At 35.8% G+C, this 12,040-nt stretch overlaps 1 protein-coding gene across 7 annotated transcripts in view; it reads right to left on the reverse strand.

The window, feature by feature from the left end:
- Positions 1-12,040, reverse strand: part of LHFPL2 (LHFPL tetraspan subfamily member 2) — an 89,832-nt gene that overhangs the window by 32,561 nt on the left and 45,231 nt on the right. For 6 of the 7 annotated variants that reach the window (XM_039352820.1, XM_039352822.1, XM_039352826.1 and 3 more), the window contains one exon: positions 11,326-11,393. The exons of the other annotated variant lie outside the window; for it this stretch is intronic. The gene's annotated coding sequence lies outside the window, so the exon portion shown is untranslated. The remainder of the gene's footprint in view (positions 1-11,325; positions 11,394-12,040) is intronic. 7 annotated transcript variants of the gene reach the window in all.

The following is a 12,040-nucleotide window of genomic DNA, read 5'->3' on the forward strand; positions in this document are numbered from 1 at the left end:
TAATAAAGGGTATGCCAGGAAGAAACCTCTGCTGTCCAGAAAGAGCATCAGGACAAGGCTAGAGTTTATTCCTGAACACAGGCCAGCTTTTTTTTTTTTTTTTTGAGGATGTCCTTTCAGAGAAATTGAATGTTTCAATAACTGTTAATCCAATGATTACTTTTGCTCACCAGGTAGTTTAAAAAAATTAGAGGGAAAAGACTACTGCTTGCCAAAAGAGAAAATTATTCCCCATCCAACCGTCAGCATACAACCAAGAGTATAAAGATTAGCCAGTTAAAGGATCTCTCGGCTAAACATAATTCATCTGTTGGCTGGCACATTTGAGAAAGCCTGTTTCTTCTAAATCACACATTTGGACAACAGAACACCAGCAACCCTGGCTGCAAGGTTTTAAAGGCAGCAACCTGAAACTTTGATTTGGAAATAGTACAGTGAAACTGTGGTAATAATGGAATCAACTGTCTTATCATAGCATTCTGGATACGCTGAAATTTCCAGGCAGTTTTCCAAAGACCTTATAGAAGGCATTTCCGAACATCTTGCCAAAAAGCAGGGCTCTTGCAGTCAAAAGAGAAATCCTATTTTATACTCTTTCCAATATGCAAGAGGGTGAGTAGGTGAAGGCTTACAACTTTATCAGTTTGTAATAAATATTCCAAACACTGCAAAAATAATAAAAATTAGATTTTTTTTCAATCTTGAGAGATTTGAAACATTTAAAGCCCATTTGAAAAAATGTCTTTTCATTATAAAATCTATCTACCTTAAGAAAGGAAAAGCATGGTATCTGGTTTCTAGTACATATGCCTTGTTTCCTCTACACCTCTAGGAAAAGTAAAGCATGATGATGCTAAATAAATACAGGGGCTGTCAGAGAGAAGCAAATGAATTTATTTCTTCATTCAATAAATGAAAATCCCATTCATCATTATAATTAGTAGTTCAGTTGAATTAAAAAGCATAAATCTGTAATTTATTTTCTGATCCAAATCCTAAAAACTGCACAATTAGCAATACTTGCAGTTGGATTCATACCAATTGTTATCCCATGAAAAGGCCACAAAATATTGTCATGCAAAGAGCTTGTTACAAGCATTGCAGGCACATCCATCAGATGAGGTAATTTAGGACTTGTGTGCCAATTCCATTGGACTATTCCAGTTTAAAGATTTATGGACTGTAGCCAAGGCAGCCAAACTTTTTTGTGTGTTCAACACTTGCATATCCAAGAATAATCTCTTTAAGCTTAGTTAACAAGATTGAATTATTTTGTTTTTATACACACACAAACAAACACACATACACACAGACATTTGTCACATCCAAAGTACTGCCAACAATATTTTGGAAATATATATGCTAATTCTGATAATAAAGCAACTAAAGACATAACCTCTGGATTTATTTATTTAAACTTATAAGGTACCCAAGTCACATATACACTGGCCAACATACAAATTAAAAACAAATTTCAAATATAAGTAAGGAAAGTAATAAAATAAAAGATCAAGTAGGAGAAACATACTGCAAGTCTACTACAGTTTAATAAAAGGGATCACTTTGTGAGTTTGTACAGGATGGGCAGAAACAATGGGTGAGAGATGACACCTTATGCCATGAAGATGATACCCTGAACTCTGAATGGCTTTAGAATTTCATTGGTAACTACTGCAACCTGTGTGGCAAAAGTGTTACATAGATGGACCCTACTATACCAATAAGCAATCCATTGTCAAATGCTGGACACATGCATGAGTGATCTTTCAGGAAAGTTCCATGTGGATTACATTGCAGTAGTCTGCACATGTGATGAAAGCATGCTTGAGTGCAAGAAGGTACTCCCAGCCAGGAAAGAGCACAACTAGCGCACTAGATAAATTTCAGCAAAGGCTCAATTGACTACAACTACCACTGGACATTGAGTAAGAGGTATGAGTAAAGGAAAACCAGCTTTGAACCAAAACAGAAAATCTATTGCACCACGAATACACATCTATACACAGGGTAGAGTTTCATATTTTCCTCCTTGTCTAGACCCAAATCCTCAAGGCACTCAAACACAATTTGATAGTGTCTTTTGATTGACCAGGTCAAGATGTAGAGTTAGATAGCATCAGCATACTGATATCTAATTCCATGCCAATGAATGATCTCATCCAGCTTAATGTAGATTTTTAAACAAGAGGAATGAGCGCATCAGGTCCTGTGGCAGACCACAAATCATGGACTATTCAATCTGTCCCCTCCTGTCAATGCCAGTACCTCTGTGGGCAGAACCAGCCACAGAGAAAGGAAGAAAAACCCAGCAACCCATGATTCCCAATCTCAATCCCCACAGTTGATCTGAATGGGGAAGAAAGGCTTCAGCTCAACAAAGCAAGATAAAATGATTATGGGTTTCAGATCCCCTAATTCTGGTGATTCTCTACCTGTGATAGTGTTATACTCAGATAGAATAGTGCATCCTTAGGGAGTATTCTTTGTCTCTCAGCTATTGCTGAAAGAGCAGATGGTAGCCATGACCACGAAAGACTTCCACAAATTCATCTTGTGCAACAATTGTGCCCATTTCTAGGCTGGGGAAATCCTTCTTGTAATTAGTTGTGCCCTGGTCATCTTCCATATGGAACACTTCAACGTTCTTCTCTGTAGCATCCTTCCACCACTAGATTTGACTCCTTATTTTTGCCCCATTAAACAAAGAACAAACATAGCTGTTGAAAAATCTGATATTGTGCCAGTTTAGCTTGGATAAGAAATAATTAAATGGGAATATGATAATTAATTTAAAATATCTGTAAATGTGTTATATACTGTAGAGAAAAAAGTGCTTTTGGAATTTTTTTTTTTTTTTGCAGAAAGTAATGTCCCAATAAAAGATTCAGTTTAAAAGATTCTGATTAGTAAAAATTTGCAGATAGTATAAGCCACTTGACTATACTGTACACTAGTCTGCTTAAAAAGGGCAAGTTATTAAGTAAAGACTTTATGGCCAACTAAGAAGTATATTTTCGGTATGTTCAGGGCGATGAAATACTGTTATGTCTTAACTCTATATAATCCATCCTAGAACATATAACAGCCTCCCTACTTCTGAAGCCTTGGGAAAGGCTTGGGGAATACAATCAATTATGATGTTTAGATTCTCATATTTGAAAATAAGCAACAGTTATGTCTACCTGGAAATATTGGAAGCTATAATTCCAATAAATTGGAAGTTGGGGAAAGGAAGCTTTACAATACACATAACGAGTACCAAAAGAATTTAACCAACTACTTTGCACTTCAGAATAATTAATGTAAAAATAGATCACCACTTCTATATGTAGTTTAAACATGACCATACTTTTCACCTAAGGCAGGGATGTCACATGCAGGCCACGCCCACCCCAGCTCCTCAAAGGCAAAAAAATGTGATGCATCATATGACACGATCGAGTTTCACATCCGTGATCTAACGGGCTATCACAAAGAAGAGGGGGTTAACCTATACTCCAAAGCATTTGAAAGCATGGATGGAAACTAATCAAGAAGAGAACCAACTTAGAAAGAAGGAGAAATTTCCTGACAGTTACAATAAGTAATCAGTGGAATAGCTTGCCTTCAGAACTTGTAGATGTTCCATCAGTAGAGGTGTTTAAGAAAAAATTGGACAATTACTTGTCTAAACTGGTATAGGGTCTCCTGCTTGAGCAGGAAATTGGATCTCCAAGGTCCCTTTCAACTGTTATTCTGTTATCTTAATAGAATTCAGAAAATTCATTCCACCTATTGTAGAACGAAACAGAAAATCTAACAATATATGTATCAAATTCAACTTTCCTCATAGGATTGGTGTAGGAAAACATAAGAGGAAAGAATATTAGGTACATTACCTTGAACTCCGTAAGGAAAGGCATGGTATAAATCTAATATACAAATAATTTTGATTTTTAAGTATACTGATGTTGACACATAGTTTTATAGCAAGTCATAATTTTCAGTTTGGGTGAACACAGAAATATTTATTTTTATTTTTAAAAAATATCCTAAATTTACCATGGAAAAGAAATGAGGATATAAATACCGACAGGCTGACTGGGGAGTAAACCTGTTTCTCCCCCACACATGCACATATAAGCCTGTGAGAAATTACTTTAAAAGCCTCAAATGACAGGCTTAGCAGTAGATCCCTCAGCAAACAATTCAGTATATTGCAAAATGAATCTAAATTCTTTCATATATATTGCCTCATTAACAGCAGATGCTTATGTATGAGCCATAAATAGGATGCTTAAAGACAAGACTAACAACAAAATCTCCAAAATTTAATCAAAATTGAATCAGGTTAATCCTAAACAAATCAAACACTAATTCAAGTGAAGAATCAAAATCCACTTTGAAGCCTCCACCATTTACTAATGCTTCTGTATGTACAAATATATTCCCTGCAATACATTTCTATCAACTAAATGTAAATTAAAATTTGCAGTTTCAAAACACTTGTCTGAAAAGTACATTACATCTCTTTTCACCCATTTCCAATCAAAGAACCTTGAAGCTTCTAAAATGGATCAAATACACAATTTAAAAGCTGTCTATATTAATAACCTTTGTTAAAGTTGGAGGAACCGACATTGATATACTAACAATGCAGCCAGTAGCTATTTATCATTTTGCAGTTCTGTATTTTTAAACAATCCATTGTTTGAAATTATGCAGTTTATCAAATCTTCCCCATGGATAATTTTTAAAACTGTGATTTTCATGTTTTATAAATGTTGAACTAAAGCAAAGTGCCACTAGAAATACAATAAATCACTTAAATATAATAACCTATCAATCAAAAAATATGTCAAGTACAATACTTTTTCAAATTTAGGCAGGCAGATAGATTAAAACTGTATCAATCTTTTTTTTTGTAACATAAATTGGTCTTTATTCAAAGGTTTATATATTATTGAACTGCTTCCATAGTTATGCTGGACATGAAATTACCAACTTCATTTACTGACCTGAAACAGGATGATGATAACAATAACAACCCAGGTCCTTGAGAAGAAATCAATATGTGGATAAAAATGCAAAATTCAGTTTAAACATCTGCCTGAATTGTAACCAACCACAATAATAGTTCCTTCCAAAGAAACCTCATCATAGTAGAGAGACCTGCATGCTCTAGTGATGCTAAGGGCTATGCTGAACAGGTGGAACCGTCTCACACAGGTTTTAGCTGAAGTGTCAGACTAAATCTGTTCCAAAAAACTCCATTCAATATAGTAAGAATACATAATTTGAATTTCATGCCAATCAACTGTTGCCCAGATAAGTCACATTGCTTGCTATGGCTCATAGATATTCACCCAAAAATATGCTACAGGTTCAGGTCTCTGGTCAAAGAAAGAAAACTACTCAATAATCAGCACTATCAAAATGTGGATTTCAAAAGCAAATATATTGGCTTTGGAAATAAAGATATGGATATTAATGATCAGAGCCTTATAGACCAAAGGTATATAATTTTAAAGCACAATTTTTTTTACCAATGCTGAATTTGAAGCAATTGAAAAGCAAGTCAAAATTCAGATTTATTTACATATATTAATAATATTACCAATTCTCAGAGTGAGCAACAAAGAGGAGAAAATGAAGAGACTACTGATGTTAATGAAGAGCAACAAGGCAAAGAAACTGAAGTTATGAAAGAACTGCAAGTACTATTGATTAATTGAGAACTAGTTAGGAAAATCAAGGACCAAATGAAAGAAGGTGAAAGGTGCGTTTGCCAAACTTAATCAAATTAAGAAGAAAATGTTGGCTAAGACAATGAAGAATGAAGCTGTTAAAATGATTCCATCTTCAACATTGGCCCAAATGAATCAGCTGATATCTGCTGTAACCTATGTAACTACTGAAGAATTGGGTTTAAAATAAGAAGGACTGAAGTTATTAAGACAGGAAAATCTAAATGGAAAATGCAAATGAATTGAAGATAAAGAAAATTTACATAGATTTGAGCAATAGAAGATTTGAGGCAGAGAAACTTCAATCAAAACAAATCTGTGTGTGAAGTACAAACTGGAGAATAAGGGAATTGCAGAGGTTGTAGAACAATTGAAACAAAGAGCCATGGTTATTGCAGAGAAGACTAAGTGATATGACAATCAAATAATTCAATTCCACTAATTTGCAGTGTATAGCAAATCAGCATCAATTCTACAAAATCCTTGAAAATAGGAAAAGGCTGATCTCAAATAATAAAAAATCTGCCAAGGAATAGACCCTAAAATTCTGGAAAAGTTTGTCTAAAATATTACCTAGACAATGTATTTGATTATGAAGTCATAACACTGGGTGTATCAAATTTAAAAGAGGGGTTCATAAATTCAGAAATGTAATCCAGAAATGTATTTGGCCACAAAAATAAAAAATAAAAAACTAGAAAGAATTTGTAAGTTTATGTAATTTGCATACATTCTGAAAATATACGTACTAATATGGCTAACATAAAATGCAATATACTAAATTTAAGATATTGTCTAATTGTTTAGCAAAGAAGAAAATGGTGATTTCTTTCAGCTCCTTCACACTAGGTTGTTCTTTGATGGGTCTCTAAAACTGAATTTCATGGCCAGAATAAAAAGCATATTTAGGCTTGTCTCTTCTCCGGAGAAAACATGGCAGTTACTTGTTTCTAATCTAATCTCTTCCTGAGTAAATAGACTGTCACCTTCTTCACTGCATTGCCAGCTTTGTGTCTTAATCAATTGGTCAGGAGATAGGAATAGATCCTATCACTTTACAAATGAATCTCAGAAGGAAACACTGTGAATCCTTCTTTCTTCCCTTATGAAAAATCACAGCCTATCTTAAAGATTATATTTTACTCTTGCAATCATTAATCATCATTACCTTAGGTAGAAAGGCAGACATCATGTTAAGAATAAGAATTGTCCTGAACCATCAAATTGTTTTTGTACCTCCCCATGTTTTGGGGATCTACTGAGCATGTTGATACCTTCCTCTATCTCCCAAAGGCCATCTGTTGATTTACAATTGTGCCAGGATTTAGCAGCTGTTCTGCTTTGAGAATAATAAGGGATGGATTTTAAAATAAAATGGCCAGCATCATACTGCCTCCCTTAACAAAATAACTGAAAAAGAGTTTCAAGTTTTAAGACCACCCAACTAGGGAAGTTGTTAAGAAAAAAGTGACAGATGGGAAAAGAGGAAGTTCAAACTTAAGGCCAGCTATTTTAGCCATAATGCCTGAAGTTCAAATAAGTCTCACATTGGAGACAGTAGACAAAACACATGAGTCGACAGCAGACAATGTTGTCAGCACTAGAACTGAGAAATAAAGAATGTCTTGTGTTCCTGTTTTCTTTTAAGTAGCGCAGAATATATTCACAGACACTCCGGACAGTGTGAATAATTTCCAATATTTATATGTTAGCATGTAATGAAAAGAGTAAAGCTTTGGGAGACCCTCCCTGCCAATATTTATCTTTTTCTCTTTAATCCAATATTCCATTCTCACATAGTCAATCACACTTTATAGAAATAAGGTTGGTTAGTCGTGGTAGATATAGAATGAGGGCTATTGTACAGCCACTCCTTAATACTCAATATTTAGTTACTGAAGATTCCCTTCAATAACTTTAGTTAGCACTGAATATGGAAGCCAAATGTAACCACTCCCAAAATAAAATAATATTTTCTGCTTACTTAGAAAGCTTTCTAGATAGCTAAAAATATAGCCTTGAATAAATGAGAAGAGTCTTTTTTTTTAAAGTACAATACAGTTCCTATTTCAAAAACAGTTTTGTTAGGGGTGAAAAATGCTTTTTGGCAGGATCTATTTAGCTAATAGGCATATTAATTATTTGAGATATAACAATTTAAGAAAGTAAATATTCCTACAAATCCAACTCAATTCACAGATTCATCCACTTAGGTTTTTTGGTAGCAATATAAAAGATATTTGCTGCTGATTTCTTGTGGAACTTTTTTAAAAAAAATTCTCACTAGAATACAGTCCTGGATTACCAGGAAGTATTAACTGGACTTGCTCTCTTCTGAGCCCAGACAAGGTTGGTTTCATGTTATCACCTGCTGGGACAGGAGGTAATGTACCTAAAAATATGTTAATCAGAAGATAACAGGACCTGCTATGCTGCTGAACATACCTTTGGTAAGCAAAGGAGATGAAATCAAATCAATCACCGTTTGCCAGAGATCCCAATTATTACTGTTCAAATAGAATAGGAATAATCTAGGATAATTTATGCAATGGAACAATGAAGATTTATCAAAAAAGATTATAGACAAAACACAGTAAATCCCCTTCTCTCTTTAATTGCCAAGGCTCTATGCCTCCATATGATAACGACCTGAATAGATATGCAGATAGTGTGTCTTGTGAAAAAGGAGAGTTGTATTCTGTCTTGGTTATGGGAAAAGCAGCCTTCCAGCTGTATAAATGGTACTTGGCTGCTCTCCATATAAATATTTCCACCTGGCCTCAATAGAGTAGGGAAAGGGGGGGCTGTGGAAATGATGTAATCCCCAAAGCAGAGGGAGAGTCAAAGGCAGACAGCCCATCAATCAGACCTCAGTAAATCCAGGCACAAGATCTCTCAAATTACCACTTCACACCAAGAACCTGCTGAAAACATTCCCTTTTTAAAATCTGTTAATCAGATTGCTTCTCAGGAACCTGCTACAATTATACCTGTTATTGCAGAAAGCTATGTGGAAAGTGGGGTGAGGGAGGAGGATGTTGCATGTCTACAGCTGGGCATTTAGTAAAACAGACAGACTGTATCTGAAGCAATGACTCTCTTTGAAATCCAATTCTTGATCACAAGAACAATATCTAAATGAAGCTGGATGAAAGGCTGGCCTTGAGCTAATCATCCATAGGCCTATGATCCAGTCAATGGAAATGCAGATGGTGCAATGGTTAAGATGTTGGACTAGAGACCAGGAGAGTACCTGAGGCACGAAAGCTGGTTGTTGATTTTGGGCCAGTCACCCTCTCTCCTCAGCCCTACCCATCTCACAGGGTGGCTACTGTGTGGAAAACAGAAGGAGGAAGGGATATTGTATGTTTGTCATCTTGAGTTGTGTATGGGCAGGATAAAAATCTAAATAAAATAAAATAAAATAAAGTCTAGGTAGTAGAATTTGGAGAGACCCAGCCAGAGCAACAGCTCCTCTATTTGCAGCAGGTTTACAAAGATGAAAATACCTAGGTATGAAGAATGCAGATGTCTTCAAGAATTCCTACTTCATACTAACATTTGCATGGTGTGATTAGATATTGGATATAGACTATAATCTGCAGTAGAGTTTTTTTCTGATCAACAGTGTAAGATGAGCATTCTCACAAAATCCTACTTTGCTGGTAGAGAGGGCCTACTGCGGAAGCCATTTGTCAAAGAAGTCTACTCTGCTGCCTTTTAGAACATCCTACCCTCTAGAGCAGGGGCCCTCAACCTGGGCAAAGCTGGCTGAGGACTTCTGGGAGTTGAAGTCCACAAGTCTTAAAGTTGCCCAGGTTGAGGACCCCTTCTCTAGAGTAAGATCTGCCCCTATCCTTTTATCCTTCTGCAAGAGCCTGAAGACCTGGCTTTGCCAATTGGCTTGGGAACCAAATAGGAGTTGCACACTGGAGGTGGTTACTGGATTGATGACAGACTCCACATCTGCCTCCCCCTTGCTCATCTTTTTGGTTATCACATTGATACATTTATTCTCATTGAATTCATTTGTCATTCTTTTATTTTATTGTTTTTTATTTTACTTCTATTCTTTTTATATGCCCTTCATTTTTCTTCTTTTTTATTATTGTAAGCCACTTAGAGAAGCCACAGTCAGATAGCAGCAAATAAATTTAACAAAAAATAGAACAGAACAGAATAGAATAACAGAGTTGGAAGGGACCTTGGAGGTCTTCTAGTCCAACCCCTACTCAGGCAGGAAATCCTATCCTGTACCATTTCAGACAAATGGTTGTCCAATCTTTTCTTAAAAACTTCCAGTGTTGGAACATTCACAACTTCTGGAGGCAAGTTGTTCCACTGATTAATTGTTCTGTCAGGAAATTTCTTCTTAGTTCTAGGTTGCTTCTCTCCTTGATTAGTTTCCATCCATTGCTTCTTGTCCTGTCCTCAGAATAATATAGATCTCCTAGGTATTCTGATAAACACATAAAATGCTAAAGGCTGACACAGGTAGAAACTTGTATGATAGTATTTCAAATTTTAGATAAACTTTGCTGCACTAGTTGACAATATGCTTCTAGGTACAATTTCAGCTGCTACTTATTGCTGGAAAAACCTACATGATATAGGGCCTGGTTATATGAGAACCCCCTATATCCCATAGTTTTCTGCCAGTTGATGGAGAAAAAGTTCGCTTGCTCCAGGTCCCTTTGATTATACAGGGACAATTATTAGGATCTAGAAAGTATGTCCTCTCTGTTTAGGTTCAAATCTCACCTGAAATCCCTGTGATGTTTTAATGTTTTGTAAATGCTTGAAGGCCTGATCATTCTCCCAGTGTTGGAGTGAGATGGATGGGACTCCTTGATGGGTGTGTTTTTATTATCTCTATTATTTTTGTTTATGTCTGTGTACAGTAACACAGTTGTTAAGTCAATCTGACAACCCCATTGACTTTGCTTGTCAGAAAGTCACAAAAGGTGATTACATGACCCCAGGACACTGCAACCATCATAAATACATGCTAGTTGCAAAATGCCCAAATTTTGGTCATGTGACCATGGGGATGCTTCAACTGTCATTAAGTATGAAAAACAGTCATAAGTCACTTTTTTCAGTGCCGTTATAACTTTGAACAGTCACTAAATTAATTGTTGTAAATCAAGGACTACTAGTACTAGGAGATGTGACAATGACAACTAACTGGGATAACTTTAAATAGTAACTGGATAAACGCATAGAAAACAGGCTTGTCAAGAGCTGTTGTTTGGAAGACTCAATGTTTCCTTCCAGGTTGGGGCAGCTTACTTTCAAATTATAGCTGAAGGCAAATAATAGTAAGAGGAGTATGCCATCTCCTGCTTGAAAACAACCCAAAGAAATGAGGAAACAAAACTAGACCAAGACCCATTTCTGATCCAGCAAGATATTGTTTTGTTATTATTGCAGATTTCAATAAAGAACCAACATATTCACTATAAGTGAATTCTAATGAAAACCTATCTTTAATTTCCATGGTTGTTCCCAAATTCTGAGGGGCTGCTTATCAAAGGTCATAAAGAATAAAATTAAGTTTAAACTTATTTAGCACAAGAAAAACCTCCATTTTACTCACTTGATCAGTATATCAGAGACCTTTCTTCTGAGAAAAAGAGGGCTGCCATTCAGAAATGTAGAATGTTTCTGGGGAAGAAATGTTAACATAATGTAAGAAAAGCTGTATTAGTTAAAAATGTAGCAGTCAGTCAATCCAGTTTTCTATTTCATAGTACAACATCCATAACTCCCTTTTTACAACCCTGTAATCCCTTAATTCGGGACCGAGTTTGGGTGACTAGAAAGAGCTGAGTGTTTACAGTTTGACAATCCCTCAGTCATAAGCATATTTTATATCTTCAGCAAGAGAACATACAGGTAGTCCTCAGCTTATAACCATTCATTTAACGACCATTCAAAGTTACTTTAAAAAGTGACTTACAACCATTTTTCACTTAGGACTGTTGTAGCATTCCCCATGGTCACATGATCAAAATTCAGACGCTGGGCAACTGCTTCAAATTTATGACGGTTGCAGTGTTCTGGGGTCATATGATCCCCTTTTGCAACCTTCTGACAAAGTCAATGGGGGAGCCACATTCGCTTAACAACCTAACTTAACAACTACAGTGATTCACTTTACAAAAGTGACAAGAAAGGTTGTAAAATGGGGCAAAACTCACTTAACAATTGTTTCACTTAGCAACAGAAAGTTTGGACTCAATTGTGGTCAAAAGTTGAGGACTACCTCTACGTTTCCCAGTCATCACAAGGATGACCTAAATGAGTGATAA

The sequence above is a fragment of the Crotalus tigris genome, unplaced genomic scaffold, assembly GCF_016545835.1.
Source record: "Crotalus tigris isolate CLP2741 ecotype Arizona unplaced genomic scaffold, ASM1654583v1 scf7180000018484.1034840, whole genome shotgun sequence".
NCBI lineage: Eukaryota > Metazoa > Chordata > Lepidosauria > Squamata > Viperidae > Crotalus > Crotalus tigris.